This window comes from Dendrobates tinctorius, unplaced genomic scaffold (genome assembly GCF_039654945.1).
Source record: "Dendrobates tinctorius isolate UK_male_01 unplaced genomic scaffold, ASM3965494v1 ptg000290l, whole genome shotgun sequence".
In the NCBI taxonomy this organism is placed as follows: Eukaryota; Metazoa; Chordata; class Amphibia; order Anura; family Dendrobatidae; genus Dendrobates; species Dendrobates tinctorius.
Window position 1 is genome coordinate 4,092,865 of NW_027361957.1, and position 25,453 is coordinate 4,118,317.

Genomic DNA, 25,453 nt, shown 5'->3' on the forward strand with positions numbered 1-25,453 from the left:
GACGGGGAGGCGGCTGCTTCAGGGGGAGACTCCATACCTATGGGACGTATTACAGGTATGAGGACCTATTTATAAAAGTTGATATTTCAGCATTACTGGGGGTCAGAAACGGAAGAGCCACCTTCACAGAATGCAGCCTTAGTGCTGCTGAAAGTGGCTCTTTTAGTTAAAAACGCCCTGGGGGGGGGGGTGACAGGTTCCCTTTAAAATCACACAGAGTTCTGCAGTGATGTCCGGAGAAGAGAGCGGCAATTACACTGGTGACTCCCCTTCACGTAAAACAAGCTCTGGAGGAAGAATTATCTTCCGGCCAGCATCCTCCCCAGAGACTGGAAGAAGTAATTTATATAAAGTGACAAAAGATGATTTCTCAGCAACAACACATCAGATATGAGGATCTAAGATATCAAGTCTACCAATAATGGCACTTAGAAAATACAATTATATCCAAAAAGACAAAAGAAGCATAGCCATAAAAAATATAATCTTTATTAACGCATAATTGCCAAACCATAAAAACACCTAAGAGAAGATATCGGTCCACATGGCCAACCATAGGTGAGTATACACATATAGATCCAACTATGTCAATAAGAAATAATGTTTTCCATAAATCTATTGAACACAACATAGTGCTATTGGAAAAACCTCCCATCTTAGTTGCACTGACATGCAAGAATATGAGAAATGTTAAAAATATATTGCAACACTTACAACAGTTAAATGTGTGCACTGTGTTATATGCAGTATCCACCGCCCCTATACATGTGCTCCGTGAATACCACTTATTAGTTAGTAAGTGTGCAAATGAATGCACATAAATGGCACATATAGAGAGAATGTTCTAGGATAATCCTGTAAGATAAGGGTGCACATTGAACGGGGTACATAGCGCACTATCCATAGCCCCTATCTCTGTGCCATAAGAGTACACTGAGTAGACAATAAGCAATAGTATGCGCATGGCACAGATGGGGAGTGTGCGCTAGGAACACCCATCAATGAACTGCATGAGAAAACACAATGAACAAAATGTGCATTCATTTGCACACTTACTAACCAATAAGTGGTATTCACGTAGCACATGTATAGGGGCGGTGGATACTGCATATAACACAGTGCACACATTTAACTGTTGTAAGTGTAGCAATAAATTTATAACCTTTCTCATATTCTTGCATGTCAGTGCAACTAAGATGGGAGATTTTCCAATAGCACTATGTTGTGTTCAATAGATTTATGGAAAACATTATTTCTTATTGACATATTTGGATCTATATGTGTTTACTCACTTATGGTTGGCCATGTGGACCTATGTTGTGAGTTCATTTTTCCCTTCACCAGTGAGGTCTGATGAACTCCCTCTTCTGGCGAAGGAAGGTAGTGAGGCTGATTACCAAACAGCTGAGCAGGTAGATGATGACTGGGTCACAGGAACTGATGACTGGATATAAGGCAGCCGACGCCCTGCTGCCTTGCCAGTGATTTTCCTGCTGGATTCTTGGAGACCAGTCTGATTTCTGCTTCTCAAAGCTAAGTTTTGCTCTGCCTTTTGTACACTTTAGTTCTGGTTTTGTTTGCCTTGTTTTTTTTGGAGTTCAGCCATCCCCGGCCATGGGGTGAGCTGAATTCCATTTTTGTCTCTGATCTGTTGATCTCTGGCTCTGTCTTCAGAATATACCTGAGTGCTGATATAGTCTTTTGAAGCCTAGCGACTTCAAGGCCTGTTTCTCCTATCAGTCTGTTGGTACATTTTTATGATAGGGTTTTTGCGGATTGCAGACAGCAGCTTTTCTATCCTGTCCTATTTAGTTAGCTTGGGCCCCATGATTTGCTCAACCTATCTTTCGATCTGTGTTAGTGTTTTTCATCTTGATTCACAGTCATTATATGTTGGGGGCTGCCTATTGCTTTGGGGTCTGCTCTGGGGCAGTTTAGATTTCCCCTTTCTGTCTTTAGGCTAATTCAGTTCTCCGGCTGTGATCGAGGGGTCTAGGGCACCGTAGGAACCCCCCACGGCTACTGCTAGTTGTTGTGGATAGGTTCAGGGGTCTGCAATCCGATAGCTGCCAATTTCTCTGGTTTTCTGGACTTAACTATTATTTTGGTTTTTTCCTTCTTCGGTGACTCATCCATAACAGAATCACCGGCCATACCGCAGTTCCTAGGGTACTCAATAGCAGGAAAGAATTGTAAGAAAAAAAAAAAAAAAAAGTGTCAGAATTTCTTTGTGTATATTTTTTCCTCTATATCTCTGAGGCCGTAGGGGGAATTTTTTTTTCTCTCAATGGAGATGAAGCAATTGTCTGATCATGTGGAGCAGCTCGCTGCGGAAGTGCTGGGAATTTCCACCTATCTTGCTCATTCACATGCTGCTGAACCAAAGATCCCTACTCCTGATGTGTTTTTTTGGGATCGATCTAAATTTTTGAATTTCAAGAATAATTGTAAATTATTTTTTGCCTTGAAGCCTAACTTGTCGGGGAGCTCCGCGCAGCGGGTTATAATTGTCATCTCTTTGCTGCGCGGCGATCCCCAGGATTGGGCGTTTTCTTTGAAACCTGATGATCCTATTCTAAATAATGTGGATGCATTTTTTCATGCCTTGGAGTTGTTGTATGATGAACCTAATGCTATTGATCAGGCTGAAAAGGCCCTGTTGGCATTGAGCCAAGGTCAAGATTCTGCAGAGTTGTACTGTCAAAAATTCCAAAAGTGGGCGATCCTTACTACCTGGAATGATGATGCCTTGGCAGCTCTCTTTCGGAAAGGTTTGTCAGAAACCGTAAAAGATACTATGGTGGGATTTCCTGTTCCCTCTGGTCTTGATGATTCTATGTCATTAGCCATTCAGGTTGATCGGCGTTTGCGTGAACGCAAGACCGCACGAGAGGTGTTGCCACCTGTTGAACAAATGTCTGAACCTATGCAATGTGATAGTTTTGTCCAGGGTCCAACGTCAGGAGTTCAGAAGGCATAATAAGCTGTGTTTTTTTTGTGGCGATACCTCGCATAATATTTCTGTCTGCCCTAAACGAGAGAAACGTTGTGCTCACACGTTTTCTGTGGGTGGTGTTCTACCTAAGTTTCTTCTGGCAATTACTCTGATCTGCTCCCTGTCCACATTTTCCGCCAAGGATTCGGCAGCTCTGAACCTGATGGACTTGGATTTTGCTAAACGTTGTGGATTTCCTATGACACCTCTGCAAACACCTATCCCTTTGAGGGGGATTGATGCGACTCCTTTGGCGAAAAATAAACCTCAGTTTTGGACCCAGGTGGTAATGCGGGTCGCCCCAGACCATCAAGAAAATTGCAGATTTTTGGTGTTGCATAATTTGCATGATACCATTGTTCTGGGGTTTCCCTGGTTGCAAATCCATAATCCAGTTTTGGATTGGAAATTTGTGTCTGTGGTGAGTTGGGGTTGTCGGTGTGCCCTTAGTGATGCTCCTGTTTTCTCCACCTCTCCCCAGTCGCATGATGTTCCTGACTACTTGGCTGACTTTTATGATGTATTTCGTGAGAATGAGTCTGCGTCTTTGCTTCCTCATAGGAGTTATGACTGTGCAATTGAGCTGAGCCCGGGATGTAAATTTCCCAAGGGTCGGATTTTCAATTTATCTGTACCCGAGCACGAGGCTATGGGATCCTATATTAAGGAGTCGTTGGAGAAGGGTCATATTAGACCATCCTCTTCACCGTTAGGTGCTGGGTTTTTTTTCGTGGCTAAAAAAGATGGTTCATTAAGGCCTTTTATTGACTATCGTGCCCTCAACAAAATTACTGTTAAATATCAGTATCCGTTACCCCTGATTTCTGATTTATTCTCCAGAGTTAAAGGTGCTTGCTGGTTTACCAAGCTTGACCTCAGGGGGGCGTATAATCTAATTCGCATTAAGCATGGGGATGAATGGAAGACGGCGTTTAATACTCCGGAGGGACATTTTGAGTACCTGGTGATGCCTTTTGGGCTCACTAATGCCCCTTCTGTCTTCCAATCCTTCATGAACGATATTTTCCGAGACTTTGTGGATAAATTTTTGATTATCTATTTGGATGATATTTTGATCTTTTCCAAGGATTGGGACTCCCATGTGGAACATGTTCGGACTGTGTTCCGGATTTTGAGGGAGAATTCCCTGTATGTCAAGGGATCGAAATGCCTTTTTGGGGTACAGAGGATTTCATTTTTGGGATTCATTTTGTCTCCGTCAACTATTGAAATGGACCCGGCCAAGGTACAGGCCATTTATGATTGGGATCAGCCCACTTCTTTGAAGGCCCTCCAGAAGTTTTTGGGTTTTGCTAATTTTTATCGGAAATTTATAGCTAATTTTTCTAGTATTGCCAAGCCATTGACTGATTTGACTAAGAAGGGTGCTGATGTGCTGAATTGGTCTCTGGAGGCTGTTTCTTCCTTTCAGGAGCTGAAGCGAAGATTCACTTCTGCTACGGTTCTGCGGCAACCTGATGTCTCACTCCCGTTTCAGGTAGAGGTGGACGCCTCCGAGATTGGTGCAGGAGCTGTTTTGTCCCAAAAAGATCCTGTGACATCTAAAATGAATCCCTGTGCTTTCTTTTCCCGAAAGTTCTCCCCATCCGAACGTAACTATGATGTGGGGAATCGGGAACTGTTGGCCATGAAATGGGCATCTGAGGAGTGGAGACATTGGTTGGAGGGAGCTAAACACCAGGTCGTGGTCCTTACTGACCACAAGAATTTGATTTACCTGGAGTTGGTCAAATGCTTGAATCCTAGACAGGCTAGGTGGGCCTTGTTTTTCACACGTTTTGATTTTGTGGTCTCTTTTCTTCCGGGCACTAAGAATGTCAAGGCAGACGCCCTCTCTAGGAGTTTCTTTGCTGATTCTCCTGTTGTGACCAAGCCTGCTACCATCTTAGGCGAGGGGGTAGTTCTTTCTGCCATCTCGCCCGATTTGAGACGTGCTCTGGAAGAGTTTCAGGAGGACAAACCTGAGCGTTGTCCCAGTGGAAAGTTGTATGTTCCTGACCAGTGGAGGAAGAGAGTGATGTCTGAAGTTCATTGCTCTGCATTGGCTGGTCATCCAGGTATTTTTGGTACTAGAGATCTGATGAGTCGGTCTTTTTGGTGGCCCGCCTTGTCTCGAGATGTCAGGAATTTTGTGCAGTCCTGTGGGACTTGCTCCATGTCTAAACCTTGTTCTCGCTCTAGTGGGTTGTTGATGCCTTTACCGGTGCCCAAGAGGCCATGGACCCATATTTCAATGGATTTTATCTCTGATATGCCTGTCTCTCAGAGAATGACCGTTATTTGGGTGATTTGTGATAGATTCTCTAAGATGGTCCATCTTGTACTACTCCCTAAGTTGCCATCTTCCTCTGAGTTGGTGCCCTTGTTTTTGCAACAGGTAGTTCGCTTGCACGGGATTCCTGAGAACATTGTATCTGACAGAGGAGTTCAGTTTGTGTCTAGATTTTGGAGGACTTTCTGTTCCAAGCTGGGAATTCAGTTGTCCTTCTCCTCTGCGTTTCACCCTCAGACCAACGGGCAGACGGAGAGAACAAACCAGACTTTGGAGTCGTATTTGAGATGTTTTATTTCGGCTGATCAGGATGATTGGGTTTCATTTTTGCCCTTGGCCGAATTTGCTTTAAATAATAGAGCTAGTTCTGCCACTTTGATGTCACCTTTTTTTTGTAACTTTGGGTTTCATCCTCGATTTTCTTCAGGGCAGGTGGAGCCTTCTGCCTGCCCAGGTGTTGACACTGTGGTGGAGAGAATGCACCAGATCTGGGACCAAGTAGTGGATAAGTTGTGTCTCGCCCAGAAAAAGGCCCGGCGGTTTTCCAACCGGCGTAGGACCGTTGGTCCCCAGTTTAAGGTGGGTGATATAGTTTGGTTGTCATCAAAAAATATCGCTATGAAGGTGGCTTCTCCTAAGTTTAAGCCTAGATTTATTGGACCTTACAAGATTTTGGAGATTATTAATCCGGTCTCTTTTCGGTTGGCTCTTCCTGTCACGTTTAAGATTCATAATGTGTTCCATAAGTCCTTGTTGAAGAGGTTTGTTGAACCAGTAGTTCCTGGGGTGGCACCTCCTGACCCTGTATTGGTTGAAGGTAACATGGAGTATGAGGTAGAGAAGATACTGGATTCCTGTCTGGCTAGACGAAGACTCCAGTATTTGGTTAAGTGGAAGGGTTATGGTCAGGAGGATAATTCCTGGGTCTCTGCCTCTGATATTCATGCCGAAAGACTGGTGCGTGCCTTTCATCGGGCCCACCCTGATCGCCCTGGTGGCATGGATGAGGGTTCGGTGACCCCCTCCTCAAGGGGGAGGTACTGTTGTGAGTTCATTTTTCCCTTCACCAGTGAGGTCTGATGAACTCCCTCTTCTGGCGAAGGAAGGTAGTGAGGCTGATTACCAAACAGCTGAGCAGGTAGATGATGACTGGGTCACAGGAACTGATGACTGGATATAAGGCAGCCGACGCTCTGCTGCCTTGCCGGTGATTTTCCTGCTGGATTCTTGGAGACCAGTCTGATTTCTGCTTCTCAAAGCTAAGTTTAGCTCTGCCTTTTGTACACTTTAGTTCTGGTTTTGTTTGCCTTGGTTTTTTTGGAGTTCAGCCATCCCCGGCCGGGGGTGAGTTGAATTCCATTTTTGTCTCTGATCTGTTGATCTCTGGCTCTGTCTTCAGAATATACCTGAGTGCTGATATAGTCTTTTGAAGCCTAGCGACTTCAGGGCCTGTTTCTCCTATCAGTCTGTTGGTACATTTTTATGATAGGGTTTTTGCGGATTGCAGACAGCAGCTTTTCTATCCTGTCCGATTTTGTTAGCTTGGGCAGCATCATTTGCTCAACCTATCTTTCGATCTGTGTTAGTGTTTTTCATCTTGCTTCACAGTCATTATATGTTGGGGGCTGCCTATTGCTTTGGGGTCTGCTCTGGGGCAGTTTAGATTTCCCCTTTCTGTCTTTAGGCTAATTTAGTTCTCCGGCTGTGATCGAGGGGTCTAGGGCATCGTAGGAACCCCCCACGGCTACTGCTAGTTGTTGTGGATAGGTTCAGGGGTCTGCAATCCGATAGCTGCCAACTTCTCTGGTTTTCTGGACTTAGCTATTATTTTTGTTTTTTCCTCCTTCGGTGACTCATCCATAACAGACCTATATCTTCTTTTAGGTGTTTTTATGGTTTGGCAATTATGCGTTAATAAAGATTACATTTTTTATGGCTACACATCAGATATGAGGCATACAAGTAGAACTCTTTCAGCAGTCTTGAAACAGGTTTACCGCAACAGAGAGGAGCAAGAAGACCGCAGCATCTGATTTCTCCTACTCCTGCACTGTTTAGAAGCACTTCATCTTCGTATTAAATGGTGCAGGTTTCTTTTAGCAGTGCGGGGGTTAATTTGCTCAGATGAGCGCTCTTGGAAGATTTCCTGCATTAAGGCTCTTAGCTGTTCACTGTTAGCCACTCCTATCTCCTACAGTGGGGAAAAAAAGTATTTAGTCAGCCACCAATTGTGCAAGTTCTCCCACTTAGAAAGATGAGAGCGGCCTGTAATTGACATCATAGGTAGACCACAACTATGGGAGTCAAAATGAGAAAACAAATCCAGAAAATCACCTTGTCTGATTTGGTAAGATTTATGTTTCAAACTAAATACTTTTTTACCCACTGTAGATAATCTGGACCCTGGCTAGCACTCATTGCCAGAAAGTGGGAGAACTTGCACAATTGGTGGCTGACTAAATAATTTTTCCCCACTGTATATAGTCTGGGCAATGCTGCATGGTTAGGAGATGGTGGTTGGCGGTTGTTATTTGAGAAGGCATTTGGTGGATTTCTCTGAGACAGCTGCTAGGTTTTGGGTGTGTGCTAATTCCCCTCCTTCTCCTAATTTGGTTTTACACCATCCTCCACTACCCGGTGATTAATGCTGTTGTGTGTGTGAATATATTTGTATGATTGGTATTTTCCTTTATCCCTGTTTGTATTACTTTGTTAGTCTTGCTGGTGTATTACGGTACTCTAATACTCCCCTCTTCCCTGGATGGGGGAGGGGTACAGACTGAGTGCAGATTCAGGAGTTAAAGGGAAGGTGCCATCCAAAAAAATTTTTTTCAGGAATTGAAAAAATGTGAAGAATTAATGTTTACATTTTCTTAAAAAATATTATCATTTGTTTTTAATTTTGTAAAATATGAAAAATAATTTTAAAAAGTTTGGCATTTCCACTTATGAACACTAGGGGGAGCAGCTACTGAAATTTGGCACAAAAACCTAGTGTACAACTAGCTCACATTACTGCCCTGCAGTAATTATGGGCGGAATCTGCTGACATGGGTGTGATGTCACTCCTCTCCTCCCCTTCTGGGTGTTTGCTAAGGGAAAAGAGAGGATGACATTTAGGAACACAGTGAGCAGCCATTGTGATGGGGCCTGCAAAGTTACTGACTGTCTTTGCATGCAAAGTCTGGATCAGAACAGGTCACCAATCAGCAGAAATGTTTCCTGGATTTCTGTGGAGAAGACAAGCAGTCAGTCCATCCATGTGTATAAAACACAGCGCTCTATGTACAATCCCTGGCACCAAACAGGGTGCCCCCCCATAGACCAGCACACTGCCCTCCTGAAATACTCTGTGCTGCTGTCGCCCCGCTCCTTCCACCATACATTAGGCCTCTGTCGCCTCGCTTTCACACATTGCCATGACAGGATCTGAGGAGAGGAATGGGGTCTTTGGTCACTGAGGATGAAGGATTCTGGGAGCAGGGTGACAGCAGCACAGAGTATTTCAGGAGAGCAGTGTACTGGTCTATGGGGGGCACAGAGGGAGATATATGGGGAAGGAGCAGGGAGACAGCAGCACAGAGTATTTCAGGAGAGCAGTGTGCTGGTCTATGGGGGCAGAGAGGGAGATATATGGTGGAGGAGCAGGGTGACAGCAGCACAGAGTATTTCAGGAGAGCAGTGTGCTGGTCTATGGGGGGCACAGAGGGAGATATATGGTGGAGGAGCAGGGTGACAGCAGCACAGAGTATTTCAGGAGAGCAGTGTACTGGTCTATGGGGGGCACAGAGGGAGATATATGGGGGAGGAGCAGGGTGACAGCAGCACAGAGTATTTCAGGAGAGCAGTGTACTGGTCTATGGGGGGCACAGAGGGAGATATATGGGGGAGGAGCAGGGTGACAGCAGCACATAGTATTTCAGGAGAGCAGTGTGCTGGTCTATGGGGGGCACAGAGGGAGATATATGGGGAGGAGCAGGGTGACAGAAGCACAGAGTATTTCAGGAGAGCAGTGTGCTGGTCTATGGGGGGCACAGAGGGAGATATATGGTGGAGGAGCAGGGTGACAGCAGCACAGAGTATTTCAGGAGAGCAGTGTGCTGGTCTATGGGGGGCACAGAGGGAGATATATGGTGGAGGAGCAGGGTGACAGCAGCACAGAGTATTTCAGGAGAGCAGTATCACACAGGATAGGATTAGATACACGGCTCAGCAGTCAGTATCACACAGGATAGGATTAGATACACGGCTCAGCAGTCAGTATCACACATAAGATTAGATACACGGCTCAGCAGTCAGTATCACACAGGAGAGGATTAGATACACGGATTAGCAGTCAGTATCAAGTATCACACAGGATAGGATTAGATACACGGCTCAGCAGTCAGTATCACACTGGAGAGGATTAGATACACGGCTCAGCAGTCAGTATCACACAGGAGAGGATTAGATACACGGCTCAGCAGTCAGTATCACACGGGATAGGATTAGATACACGGCTCAGCAGTCAGTATTACACATGATAAGATTAGATACACGGCTCAGCAGTCAGTATCACACAGGAGAGGATTAGATACACGGCTCAGCAGTATCACACAGGATAGGATTAGATACACGGCTCAGCAGACAGTATCACACAGGATAGGATTAGATACACGGCTCAGCAGTCAGTATCACACTGGAGAGGATTAGATACACGGCTCAGCAGTCAGTATCACACATGATAAGATTAGATACACGGCTCAGCAGTCAGTATCACACAAGATAGGATTAGATACACGGCTCAGCAGACAGTATCACACAGGATAGGATTAGATACACGGCTGAGCAGTCAGTATCACACTGGAGAGGATTAGATACACGGCTGAGCAGTCAGTATCACACGGGACAGGATTAGATACACTGCTCAGCAGTCAGTATCACACGGGATAGGATTAGATACACGGCTGAGCAGTCAGTATCACACTGGAGAGGATTAGATACACGGCTGAGCAGTCAGTATCACACGGGATAGGATTAGATACACGGCTCAGCAGTCAGTATCACACGGGATAGGATTAGATACACGGCTCTGCAGTCAGTTCACACAGGATAGGCTTAGATACGCAGCTCAGCAGTCAGTATCACACAGGATAGGATTAGATACACGGCTCAGCAGTCAGTATCACACTGGAGAGGATTAGATACACGGCTCAGCAGTCAGTATCACACAGAGGATTAGATACACGGCTCAGCAGACAGTATCACACAGGATAGGATTAGATACACGGCTCAGCAGTCAGTATCACACAGAATAGGATTAGATACACGTCACAGCAGTCAGTATTACACAGAAGAGGATTAGATGTCCAGCAGATTGCCAAGTGTTTTGAAAGAGAAGGGAGCAGCTCCTCCTACAGTATGTTTTGCAGGGGCAGCAGCTGGTCGGGTGTTTTGGAAAGAGCAGCTCGGTTTCCAGGAGCTCGTCATGTATCCTCTCCTGCAGCTGGTATGTGCAGAATGAACATCCAAGCCCTGTTATGGTGGAACAGTACAGCATCCAGGGCTTGCAATAGAGTGTAAATGGAGCTAAAAGGAAAGCACTGGGCTCTAATAAGATGGCGTCTTGCCACACCTACAGCTGTGAATTGAGCTCCACAGAGGCGTGCCCAGTTCACTCCTGATGCAGCTGCAATGAAAGAGATAGGGTCGGGAGCCGACTGTTATGTCTTATGCCCACGGACTGCCGTAAATGAGCATGGAAAGTGTCGTTCAGCAGCCAGAGAGGTAAGATGGCAGCCCCCAGTGGCTGCATTACTACAGAAAAAAAACCCATACACACCACTGAGTCAAGCTTAGGGGGGACAATATCTTTTTATACAATTTTCTTTTCTACATTAAATTATGAAAAAACACGGCACCTCCCCTTAAGGCAAGGTACGTGGACCCAGCGTCTTCACCATCAGAAGCATTCCGGGGAACAGGGCGAGCTAGGGTGCCCCTAGCTTTAGGGACAGGGAAGAATCCTTGGTCCCGGGGCACCCAACAACAGAGTTGTGACAAGTCTATAACATGTATGCCTATATTAATAGTTTAGATATATTTAAAGGGAATCTGTCACCCCATTTGACCTAGTAGATGGCGCACTCTGAACTTAGTGCCTATAAATGCAACCTAAATGGTTTCATGTGATGTGCAACATGTTAGCATTTAGGGCTCCACTTTTAAATTTTGCCAGGGCCACATTTTATCTAATACCGGCCTTCTTAGGCTATTATCTGTACTATAAAGAAATGAGTTTGCATCTAAGGATACAATGCTACTTTAGACTAACGTAGTGAGTTCAATGACAAAGGTCATTTTTAGAGTAAGTCGTTAATCAATAAATGATCTCACAGCCTCTGTAGATGGTATTTCCATGGAATTCAAACAAGAGATATACGTTCGACTTTGTTATGAGGTGATGGCCATGCTGCTCAAGGACACCTGCACGCAGTCACATGTATGGTGCACAAAGGGAATACATATTAGAAAAATACACGAAAGTGTATATAATAATGCCACTACATTGTACACGCCATAATGTCCATCTAAACAGTGTAACTAAAAACTGGCACTTACTACATACAATCATACAGAAATACAGTAGCTACCTAGATACTGACATATAAAGCAGTATATGATAGCACCATATAAACAAAGTATAATAAATAAATGTGTTACACATACATACAGTCATTTTCTAGAACACTGCTTGGGTGTCAGCATTATACGTCACCGGTACACTCAGCCTCATTATCTGTACGGGTGGCATGTAATGCATCTGGCCAAGAGGTGAAAGCTATCGAGCCACTGCCTAATACAATGATATCACTCGTATGCTGCCTGTAACACCACTGGTCGTGGGGATACACTGATGTCTAAAGCTGGAGTCACACATAGCGACTTACCAGCGATCCCGACAACGATATCAACATGTCAGGATCGCTGGTAAGTCGCTATGTGATCGCTGGTGAATTGTTAAACAGACAGCTTCACCAGCGATCAGCACAGCGACGCCGAGCGCCTGGCATCGCTGTGTTCGTTAGCGCTGATGCCATATCCCTGTAAAAAAATAGAATTAAAATAAAAAATTATTGTTATTCTCACCTTCCAACGTCCCGCGCAGCCATCCTGCCTCTCTCCACGCTCCGGTCCCAGTAATCCTTTGCGAGAATGACTGCGAGAATGTCACGGTCTCGCGACATCTCGCGGTCATTCGTGCAAAGGATCACTGGGACCGGAGCGTGGAGAGAGGCGGGATGGCTGCGCGGGACGTCGGAAGGTGAGAATAACTATATTTATTTTTTTTAATTATTTTTTACAGCTGATCGCTGGTCTCCCACCTGTCACACGCAGCGATGCGTGCTGGCCAGCGGGAGACCAGCGACGAAAAATATGTCCAGAGGTTTCTTGCAGCGATACCGGCAGGGGGGCCTGTCGCTGATCGCTGTCACACACAGCGATCTCGCTGGTGAGATCGCTGTTACGTCACAAAAGTTGTGACTCAGCAGCGATCTCGCTAGCGAGATTGCTATGTGTGACTCCCGCTTTAGGGACGGCTGGAGTGCTAACCCCCATTTCTTGTGTATGTCCTTGACTGAAATGATGCAGAAGTACACAAAGCTACATCACTGAGGTCTATAAGTGATTAATCAGTAAACCAGCCTTTTTTATTATGCATTGCTAATACAGCGCTATCATATTCCACAGCACTTTACAGACATTATTGGCACTGTCCCCGATGGGGCTCACAATCTAATTTCCCTATCAGTATGTCTTTGGAATCTGAGAGGAAACTGGCGATCCCGGAGGAAACCCACGCAAACATGGGGAGAACATACAAACTTCTTGCAGATGTTGGCAGAGCCAATTTTGAGCTTAATGATGAAGCCCCATTTTTCAAATCTGACCAGTGTCACTTTATGAAGTAATAAATCTAGAACGCTTCTATATATCCCAGTGATTCTGCGAATTCTTTCATGACACATTGTACTCTGTGTTAGCATAAATTAAGGTCAATAAATTTTTCATTTCTGGGGAAAATAACTGAATTTTTTTTTTGAAAATGTAGAAAAAAGATTGTGATTTTTAAACTTTGAATGTTTATATCCTTAAATCAGTCACACAAAATAGTTACTAAATAACATTTCCCATAAGCCTACTTTATATTAGCATTATTTTTCAAATGTCCTTTTATTTTGTTACGGTGCTAGAAGGGTTAATTTAGCAGCAATTTTTCTTTTTTTTTTTAAGGAAATTTACAAATCCCACATTTTTACTGATTACTTCAGTCCTGAAAGGACTTTGAGGTGCCTATATATCGGAAAAAAAACCCCAAGTTATAACAGTTTAAAAATTTCACCCCACAAAATTATTTTAAACTCCTGTTAGGAAGTGTATTAACCCTTTGGGTGCTACACGGGAATTAAGGCAGAGTGGATTGACAAAATTAAAAAAAATTTTTTCACTAAAACATTATGTAGCTGCAAATTTTTCATTTTCACAAAAGGTAATAGGCGAAAATGCACACAAAAATGTATTACACAATTTCTCCCGAACGTGGCAATATCCGATATGTGGTCAAAAACTGCTGTTTAGGAGCACAGGAGGGCTCTGGGGGTAAGGAGCGCTATTGGGTATTTGGGGTGTATAGTCGGCTGGAATAGGCTGCAGATACCATGTCACATTTGTAGAGCCACTGAGGAACCAGAACAGAAGAAACCCTCACAGTTTACCATATTTTGGAAACTAAACCCCTCTTTGAATTCACCTAGGGGTGTGTTTAGCATTTTGAGCAAACAGGTGCATCATAGAACTTTATAACATTTGGGTGTGATTATGAAAATTTGTTTTCTTTTTTTTGTAATAAAATGTTATTTTAGCCCCAAGTTTGTAATTTTCACAAGTGGTATTAGGAGAAAATGGACCTCAACATTCGTTAGGCATTTTCTCACGAACGCGATGATGTGGTCATACACTGCTGTTTGGTTACATGTCAGGGCTCGCAAAGCACGCTATTTAATTTTTGGAGCGTAAATTTGTCTGGAATAGATTGTGAATGTCATGTTGCCCATTACATGCCAAAACAGCAGAATCCCCCATACATTGTGGAAGCTAGGCCTCTCAAAGCATTAATCTAGGAGTGTGTTCCATTACCACAGGTGACTCACAAACCTTTCTAACATTTAGGTGTAAAAATAAAAAAAAACAAACACTTTTTTTACATGACAAATAATGTTTTGGCACCAAATTTATAATTTCCACAAGGGGTAATAGGAGAAAATGGAACCCATAATTTCTTATGCAATTTCTTCACAACACAGCGATACCCCATATGTGGTGAAAAAGTAATGTTTGGGTATATGGAAAAACTTAGAAAGCAATTTGTAGAGCTCCCGAAGAGTCAAAAAAGCAAAAACACCCACAAGTGATCCCATTTGGCAAACTAAACCCCATAAGAAAGGAGCATTTTTAGCCCACAAACCACATCACATAATTTTATAAGATGCAATGAAAATGAAAAATTTAGCGTTTTTCCTCTAAAATTTTACTTTACCCTTAAAGTATTAATTCACACAAGGAGTAATAAGAGAAATTGGACCAGACAATTTGCTATGCAATTTTTACTGAATGTGGCAGTACCTCATATATGAGGTTGCACACCACGGCATTAGCACACAGCAGGAATCGGATGGGAAGGAGCGCTACTTGACTTTTAAAACGCTGATTCTGTTTGAATAGATTGTGGGCTCCAATAGCCGAGCCCCTGAGGGGACAAATCAGCAGAAACCACCACATGTGACCCGTATTGAAAACTCTACTTTCTAAGCAATTTACCATATTTTTAGGATTATAAGACGCACTTTTTTCCCCCAAATTTTTTTTGGGGAAAACGGGGGTGCATCTTATAGTCGGAATGTACTTACAGTTAGCATAGTGGCAGCAGGAGTCATGCGATTCGTCCGGTGGTCTGACGCTGCAGGGCAATGATCTCTCTCCCATCCCAGCCTGGTGTGTCAGTTTTGGCGGTACTCGGTGCTGCGGGGGGCTCCGGCGACATTATGTGAAAGCCATAGAATAGAACTGCGGGGTTTCAGGCTTTCACATAATGTCGCTGGAGGCCCATCGCAGCACTGACGAAACTGCTGCACCAGGTTGGGATGGGAGCGAGATCATTGTGCTGCAGAGTCTGACCACCAGAAGAATCGCCCGACTCCTGCAGCCACCAGCGCTACCGATACCACCTGGGTAAGATGAATTCAAGACTGTAAGACGGACCCTCATTTGATGCATTAACCTTTTTCCCCCCATTTTCCTTCTGAAAATTTGGGGTGCGTCGTATAGTCCGAAAACTACGTTAATTTAGGGGTGTAGTGAATACATTTGGATTTGGGAGTGCAGATTTCACTGGATTTTAATTGAGGGGGTTAGAGCCATGTCTCTTTGCCGGAGTCTTTGTTCTAACAGTAATGTGGGAACCTTCTACATTTCCAATCACAGATGACGGTGCTAGTTTTGTGAGGAAAAAGTTAGGGTTTTATTGGTAACATTTTGGGGTACATAACATGTTTTGATCGCTTTCAGTATATGGCTGGGTTTACATTCTTGTGTTCTTCTCTGAGCACATACAGTTAGGTCCATATATATTTGGATAGAGACAACATTTTTCTAATATTGGTTCTAGACATTACCACAATGAATTTTAAACAAATCAATTCAGATGCAGTTGAAGTTCAGACTTTCAGCTTTCATTTGAGGGTATCCACATTAAAATTGGATGAAGGGTTTAGGAGTTTCAGCTCCTTATCATGTGCCATCCTCTTTTTAAAGGGACCAAAAGTAATTGGACAGATTAAATAATTGTAAATAAAATGTTCATTTCTAGTACTTGGTTGAAAACCCTTTGTTGGCAATGACTGCCTGAAGTCTTGAACTCATGGACATCACCAGACGCTGTGTTTTCTCCTTTTTGATGCTCTGCCAGGTCTTCACTGCGGTGGTTTTCAGTTGCTGTTTGTTTGTGGCCTTTCTGTCTGAAGTTTAGTCTTTAACAAGTGAAATGCATGCTCAATTGGGTTGAGATCAGGTGACTGACTTGGCCATTCAAGAATATTCCACTTCTTTGCTTTAATAAACTCCTGGGTTGCTTTGGCTTTAGGTTTTGGGTCATTGTCCATCTGTAGTGTGAAACAACGACCAATCAGTTTGGCTGCATTTGGCTGGATCTGAGCACACAGTATGGCTCTGAATACCTCAGAATTCATTCGGCTGCTTCTGTCCTGTGTCACATCATCAATAAACACTAGTGACCCAGTGCCACTGGCAGCCATGCATGCCCAAGCTATCACACTGCCTCCGCCGTGTTTTACAGATGATGTGGTATGCTTTGGATCATGAGCTGTACCACGCCTTCGCCATACTTTTCTCTTTCCATCATTCTGGTAGAGGTTGATCTTGGTTTCATCTGTCCAAAGAATGTTCTTCCAGAACTGTGCTGGCTTTTTTAGATGTTTTTTAGCAAAGTCCAGTATAGCCTTTTGATTCTTGATGCTTATGAGTGGCTTGCACCGTACAGTGAACCCTCTGTATTTACTTTCATGCAGTCTTCTCTTTATTGTAGATTTGGATATTGATACGCCTACCTCCTGGAGAGTGTTGTTCACTTGGTTGGCTGTTGTGAAGGGGTTTCTCTTCACCATGGAGACTATTCTGCGATCATCCACCACTGTTGTCTTCCGTGGGCGCCCAGGTCTTTTTGCATTGATGAGTTCACCAGTGCTTTCTTTCTTTCTCAGGATGTACCAAACTCTACATTTTGCCACTCCTAATGTTGTAGCAATTTCTCGGATGGGTTTTTTCTGTTTTTGCAGCTTAAGGATGGCTTGTTTCACCTGCATGGAGAGCTCCTTTGACCGCTTGTTTCCTTCACAGCAAAACCTTCCAAATGCAGGCACCACACCTCAAATCAACTCCAGGCCTTTTATCTGCTTAATTGAGAATGACATTACGAAGGGATTTCCCACACCTGTCCATGAAATAGCCTTGGAGTCAATTGTCCAATTACTTTTGGTCTCTTTAAAAACAGGGTGGCACATGTTAAGGAGCTGAAACTCCTAAACCCTTCATCCAATTTTAATGTGGATACCCTCTAATGAAAGCTGAAAGGCTGAACTTCAAGTGCATCTGAATTTTTTTGTTTAAAATTCATTGTGGTAATGTCTAGAACCAAAATTAGAAAAATGTTGTCTCTGTCCAACTATATATGGACCTAACTGTACTTCAGAGTTTCCCTGTAAATCCCACTAAAATGCGATTCAGATGAAACCCCCGACGGAACCACTCACTATAATGAGGCAGATGGAGACACTTTGGAGTCCGTCTGGGGTTTGCTTCGGTGGTATCCATCTTTTTAGGAGGTCACAGAACTGTGGTTGTCCACATTTGTGCGTTAAAAATATGCTTTAAATGATGGGACTCAGTAGTTGATACCTTTTAATGGCTAACTGAAAAGATGGTAAGACATTGGAAGCTTTCGAGAGTACTCAGGTCTCTTCATCAGGCATTGAGTAATACAAAATCTGAAGAATCACATATTTATGCACAACACAGCACAGAAAAAATGCAATAGATGAGACAAGTGACGTGAAGCAGAATTGTCATTATGGGAGAGGGATAAACATAAATATTGGAACAGTTCATGCTATGATTAGGTCACCGAGGAGGATTGACGGGAAATAAGCTAGGCAACCAGAACACCAGAAAGGTTGGCAACTTAGCGGATTGCAGATCCCTAATAATAATAATAAATTTTATTTCTATAGCGCTGACATATTCCGCAGCACTTTACATTTCAGAGGGGACTTGTACAGACAATATACTAAACCTAACAACACAACTAGACTTAGCTGTGGGACGTACCTACGATGCCCTAGACGCCTCAGCACAGCCAAAGAGTTAACTAAGCCTGAAGCAAGAAAGGGGAAAGCTAAACTGCCCGGAGCAGAACCCCAAAGGAATAGATAGCCCCCAAACATATATTTCCGGTGAGACAAGATGAGGCACAAACGCAGGCAGAAAATAGAGTAAGCAAATGATGGGGCCCAAACTGTCTAGATAGCACAGGACAAAAAAAGATACTGTCTTCAATCACGCAAAAACCCTAAAAAAATCCAACACGTCTGATATGCAAAAATACTGAGGTCACACGACCTCTCCCCCACTAGATCAGCATTCTGGTGTGAACTGGAAGCAAAACCAAAGACACTGCTATAACAGGGGATTAGCAATACTGAACAGAATGACATAAGCTGTGGCATATGGAGCGGGGTCCAGCACCAGTCCCAGCAGGGAACAATGCCGAACCCACACAGCAAAGCAGAAAGCAGAGAAAGGCAAAAACTGGATCAATTACAAAAAGATTCCAGCAAACATATCACTTATCTGAACGATTCTGGACCAAGCAGGGGACAAGCGGACTTCAAGATACACAGGAAGAAAAACAAATCACCAGCAGCAACTGAGGGAAGCTTGCTCACTTAAATCTTCCCAGTCTGTAACACCTGACTTCCACTCATCGTCTTCAGGTGATGAACTTCTGTCAACCCGACCAGCTCCACTACCCGCAACAACCACCAGAGGGAGCCCAAACTCAGAAGTCAGGTTAAGAGTGTTCACAACAAGTTCATAGATAAGGAGTGAAAGTCATATTGTCCTCTGATTGGGGTCTGGTAATGTGTTGTAATGCCCCTACAAGGTCTTAGGAGCAAATTCCTTAATTAATGTAAAAAGACATAAATCCATGCGACACATTCATTCCTGCATTGAGTGTGTCAAAAATCGTCTTGAGTTTGTACACACAGATTCTTCTGTCTCTCTGAGATGTGAAGTTACCTTTCTCACAGAGACAGAAGAGTCTGTGAGTACTAACTCATGTCGGCCTTTGACACACTCAATGCAGGAATGAATGTGTAGCATGGGTTTACGTCTTTTTACATCAATTAAGGAATTTGCTCCTAAGGCCTTGTGGGGGCATCACAACACATTACCAGTCCCCAGTCAGAGGACAATATAACTTTCAATCCTTATCTATGAACTGTTCCAATATTTATGCTTATCCCGCTCCCATGACAATTCTTCTTCACGTCACTTGTCTTATCTATTATATTTTTTTCTGTGCTGTGTTGTGCATAAATATGTGATTCTTCAGATTTTGTATTACTCAATGCCTGATGAAGAGACCTGAGTAGTCTTGAAAGCTTGCAATTTGTTACCATCTTTTCAGTTAAGCCCCCGTCACAAACAGCGAGATCGCTGTGTATGACACTTACCAGCGACCGGCCTTCCTGCCGGGTATCGCTCATCGTCCTGGAATGGCCAGGACATTTTTTTGATCGCTGGTCTCCCGCTGGCCAGCACGCATCACTGCGTGTGGCAGGAGGGAGACGAGCGATCAGCGAGCTGGCGCTGGTAACTAAGGTACACATCGGGTTTCTATGCGGCGTGTAGCGCTTCGAAACCCGATGTGTACCTTAGTTACCAGCGCACTGGTGCAGGGATACCAACTCCAAGGGGCATAGACAGGGAGAATAGTCAGGACGTAGCTAATGAGTCACACACAGAGATAGCTGCAAAAGGTACAAGAGGGGCGAGCAGAGAGTAGTCAGGTCACAGGCAATGAGCCATACACAGATAATAACGCAGTACAAAATCAACAGGCAAACTCACAACGGGAAACAGAGCCGTGTCAGAACCATATAAACAAGCTATAGCAACAAACAGGCACACGGGGGTCAGCACACTAGGCCAAAGGCAAAAGTATAACTGGCAGGGATTGAAGCTTCCCAGTGGTTTAAGAAGCTCTCCCAGAACCAGAAAGAGGCCACAATCATTAACCCCAAGTGTGCAGGTCAAAACCTGCACAGAGCTCCAGACATTAACCCCCGGTGTGCAGCTCAAAAACCTGCACTGGGATCATGACAGTACCCCCCTCTCAACGGGGGGCCTCTGGACCCCCAGGCTTCCCCGGGTACTTGGCATGGAAAGCCCGGACCAGGCGATCTGCATGTACCGAGCGAGCAGGGACCCATGAGCGCTCTTCTGGTCTATATCCCTTCCAGTGGACCAGGTACTGCAAAGAGCGGCGCACCCGCCGAGAGTCTACAATATGTCCGACCTCATACTCCAATTGACCCTCCACCAACACTGGAGGAACAACAGTCTCAGAGTTCTCTTTGACAGATCCTGCGGGTTCCAACAGAGACTTATGGAACACATTAGATATTTTTAAGGAGGCGGGGAGACGCAACCTATATGCCACAGGATTGACTATCTCCATAATCTCGTACGGACCAATGAACTTTGGTCCCAACTTAACTGATGGTACCTTTAAGTTGATGTTAAGTGTGGAGAGCCAAACCTTCTCTCCCACCTGAAACATGTCTCCCGAGGCTCTCTTTTTGTCCGCAAAATATTTGTATCTCCCCTGGGCCCGAGAGATATTACACCGGACTTCAGCCCAGAGGTTTTTTAACCGTTGAACGGACCCCTCTGCTCCTGGACAACCGGAATCCACCCGAGAAAACTCCACAAAATGCGGATTAAAGCCATAGTTAATCAGGAATGGGGACATGTTGGTGGACTGACTCACCCGGTTGTTAAAAGCGAATTCAGCCAACGGTAACGCATCACACCAATCCTCCTGTCTGGCGGAGGTCAGACACCTGAGAATTTGTTCCAGGGATTGATTGGTGCGTTCTGTCTGACCATTGCTCTCCGGGTGATATGCCGACGAGAAGGAGAGTGAGGTGCCCAATTTCATACAGAACGCCCTCCAAAATTTAGCCACAAACTGCACACCTCTGTCAGACACAACATTCAGGGGTACCCCATGCAATCGGACCACATGCTGCACAAACAACCTTGACAATGTTTCTGCTGAAGGTAATGCTGCCACGGGAATGAAATGGGCCTGTTTAGAAAACCTATCCACCACCACCCAGATCACGGTATTGCCCCTGGAAGGTGGAAGGCCGGTAATAAAATCCATGGAAAGATGAGTCCATGGCCTATCAGGAACCGGTAAAGGTATGAGTTCCCCAGCCGGTCGGTTATGCGAGCTTTTGGAACGGGCACACATGCCACAAGCAGAAACAAATTCCTTGACATCGGACCTTAATGAAGGCCACCAAAAACCCCTGGCTACTGCCTCTCTAGTGGCTGTGATACCTGGATGAGCACTCAGCCTAGAATCATGAAACTCCTGCAGAAGTCTAGGCCTCAATGAATCTGGAACAAACAGTTTATCGCCTGGCCTGGTTGCCGGAGCTAGGGCCTGAGCCCTTAGGATTTCTTGTTCCAACTCAGTTGAGACCCCCGCCACTACCACCCCTGGGGGAAGAATGGAGGACTGCGGCTCAGGGGGAGACACTGGATCAAAACTTCTGGACAGGGCATCCGCTTTGACATTTTTGGACCCCGGTCGAAAAGTAATTGAGAACTGAAATCGTGAAAAAAAAAGTGACCAACGGGCCTCTCTAGGAGTAAGCCTCTTAGCAGATTCAAGGTATGCCAAATTTTTGTGATCCGTGACAACCGTGATAGGGTGAGCCGCCCCTTCCAAAAAGTGCCTCATTACTCAAACGCCAGCTTGACCGCAAGAAGTTCTCTATTGCCTACATCATAGTTTTTCTCAGCTGAAGAGAACTTCTTGGAGAAGAAGGCACAGGGTTTGAGATTGGTAAGGGTGGCCGGACCCTGGGACAGCACAGCCCCCACCCCCACTTCAGAAGCATCCACCTCCACAATGAATGGTTTGGACAGGTCAGGTTGTACCAACACCGGGGCAGACATGAAACATTTCTTAATCGCTGAGAAGGATTCCTTAGCGAGTACAGACCAATTTTTTACATCAGCTCCCTTCTGGGTAAGATCCGTGAGTGGTTTAACCACTTGTGAGAAACCTTTAATGAATCTCCGGTAATAGTTCGCAAATCCTAAGAAGCGCTGGAGCCCCTTGAGATCTCGAGGCTGAACCCAGTCAGCGATCGCCAGAACCTTCTTAGGATCCATACGAAACCCCTCACAGGACAAAATCAACCCCAAAAAAGACAGCTCCTGTACAAAAAACGAACATTTTTCCAATTTAGCGAACAATTGGTTCTCCCTGAGTCTCTGGAGAACTGTCTTTAGATGTTGCAAGTGAGAATGACTGTCCGGGGAATACACCAAAATATCATCCAAATAAATAATAATAAAACGGCCTATCAGATCAGAAAACACAACATTGATGAAATTTTGGAAAATAGCGGGTGCATTAGTTAACGCAAATGGTATTACCAGGTTCTCAAAGAGTCCTTCTGATGTGAGGAATGCCGTTTTCCACTTGTCCCCTTCCCGAACCCTTATCAGATTGTAGGCTCCCCGCAGATCTAACTTGGAGAACCATTGGGCCCCAGCTAACTGGTTACATAAGTCTGGGATGAGGGGAAGCGGGTAAGAGTTCCTAACCATTATCTTGTTCAGTTCCCGAAAGTCGAGGCACGGCCGCAAACCACCATCTTTTTTCTTCACAAAGAAGAACCCTGCTGCCACAGGTGACACAGAAGGCCTGATATGCCCTTTGCGGAGGCTCTCAGCTATGTACTAATTCATGGCTTGGCGCTCAGGCCCAGACAAATTGAACAATCGAGCCTTAGGTAACTTGGCTCCGGGTACTAAATCAATGGCACAACCATAGGGTCTATGTGGTGGCAGCGCCTCAGCCTCACTTTCGTAAAAAACGTTTTCGAAATCCTTCAGGTACTCCGGAATACCTTCCAGATCGACAGACGACACAGACACGGATTTAACAGCGTTAACAAGATGTCCCCGGTTACCACATATATTATTGCATCCCCATTGAGTGATTTCCCTTGTAACCCAATCAATGGTAGGATTATGGCGTTGAAGCCAAGGCATCCCCAGTACCAGTCCTGCAGGCAAGTTATCTAGCACCAGACAACTTAGTTTCTCCACATGAGTGGAACCCACTTTTAGAGAAAAAAAGTTCAGACCTGCAACAGATACCGTCTTGGGTAAGAGGAGATGAGTCAATTGCCACATGTTTAACAGGATCGTGAAGCCTGACTGTCCCTATCATATTAAGAGTCATAACCTTGGTATCAATCAGGTTCACAGCAGAACCACAGTCAATAAAAGCAGTAGTCTGAACAGGACCATAACCAAGTTCCAGTTGCACCTGCAACACCATTTTTGCACATGAGGAAAATTGTACCTGAAGGTCTGGGTAGCCTCCTCGACTACTACCCAAACCTAGTCATTTCCCGCCATCTTGGAGGATGACGGACAGGAGGGGCAGTCCTTCTTCCAATGTCCAGATTTCCCACAATAGAAGCACAACTGCTTTTCACGGCGGCGTCTTCTTTCCTTTCCCTCACAGGTGACAGCGCTCACCTCCATAGCCATAGGAAGAGTCCGGGTCTCATCTCCACTGAAGAATAAGGGCGTTTCCCGTTGCATAATGCCTCTAGCCCGCAGCCTGCGATCCATGCGAACCGCTTGGACCATGGCATCCTCCAGGGAGTCAGGCGGAGGATGAAGTACCAAAGCATCCTTCAGACGTTCACACAGGCCTCTGTGGAACAGCCCCCGACGGGCGGCATCACTCCAGGAAATCTCCGCTGCCCAACGTCTGAATTCAGTACAGAACCATTCGGCCGAGTGCTCCCCCTGACAGACACTCATCACTTTGTCCTCAGCCAACCGCACTCTATCAGGCTCATCATAAATAAGCCCTAAGGCTTCAAAAAACGCATCCACAGACATTCTCTCAGCGGCAGAAGAGGAAAGCGAGAATGCCCAGGCTTGTGGGGACCCCTAAGCAGGAACATCACTACTCCCACCCTCTGTTTCTCATCCCCAGAGGAGCGGGGTCTCAAAGAAAAAAAAAAAAAAAAGCTTACAGCCCTCCTTAAATGGCCTGAAATCATCCTTGTTACCAGAAAATATATCTGGCAGTTTAACCGGGGATTCAGGTGGGACTAAAATGACATCTCTATTCCCCACCTGCTGGAAGCCTGCGGAAAGTACCCCCTGAACTGAGTCCTCCACCCGCCGATGGGACTGGGCCAGAGCTTGGTGTTCCAAACTAAGCTTCTGCAGCGACTGAGCCAAGCATTTCACCTGCTCAGATAAAGCACACATTGGGTCCATGCTGCAGAAGTGAGGAGAGAAAAAAAAAATTGTAGGTCAGTTATAATGTCAGGAACACCGCACTGCACTTGCTCACTGAGCCAATGCGCGTGTCCTGAGTAAAGTGAAACAGTGCTCAAAGATACCTGTGGAGCGGGCAGCAACCGAGTAGATGCGTACTTCAGAGCCGCAGGACCTGAAGCACGTGACTGCTAGGGGCGTGGCCTAAACTCCAGAGAGCTAAGAGCTGCAAGAGAACTCCTAGCAGAGTAACTGCGAGACAAAGTTACCAAGGGGCATAGACAGGGAGAATAGTCAGGACGTAGCCAATGAGTCACACACAGATATAGCTGCAAGGTACCAAAGGGGCGAGCAGAGAGTAGTCCGGTCACAGGCAATGAGTCATACACAGATAATAACGCAGTACAAAATCAACAGGCAAACTCACAACGGGAAACAGAGCCGGGTCAGAACCATATAAACAAGCTATAGCAACAAACAGGCACACAGGGGTCAGCACACTAGGCCAAAGGCAAAAGTATAACTGGCAGGGATTGAAGCTTCCCAGGGGTTTAAGAAGCTCTCCCAGAACCAGAAAAAGGCAACAATCATTAACCCCAAGTGTGCAGGTCAAAACCTGCACAGAGCTCCAGACATTAACCCCCAGTGTGCAGCTCAAAAACCTGCACTGGGATCATGACAGGAGACTTCTCCAAGAGAAAATTCCAAAACTTGGATCAGACTACAGCCTGCATATCAGGTGTACGAAATGAATAAAGGAATTACGAGTGTAGACTGAAATTCAGTGCAATATTATTAACTAAATGGTTACCACTAACATATGTAAAAAATATTTTTTCAATGTCAAGGCTTTCCAAAGTTATTAAGAAGAAAATGAGAAATAGTGATGAGCAAAAATGCTTGGAAAATGTGTTATCTGAGCATGTTCGGGTGCT

General features: G+C 44.9%; 1 protein-coding gene across 6 annotated transcripts in view; it reads right to left on the reverse strand.

The window, feature by feature from the left end:
• The window catches only part of CAPS2 (calcyphosine 2), a 160,614-nt gene that overhangs the window by 89,347 nt on the left and 45,814 nt on the right, over positions 1 to 25,453 (reverse strand). The gene's annotated exons all lie outside the window — the stretch shown is intronic.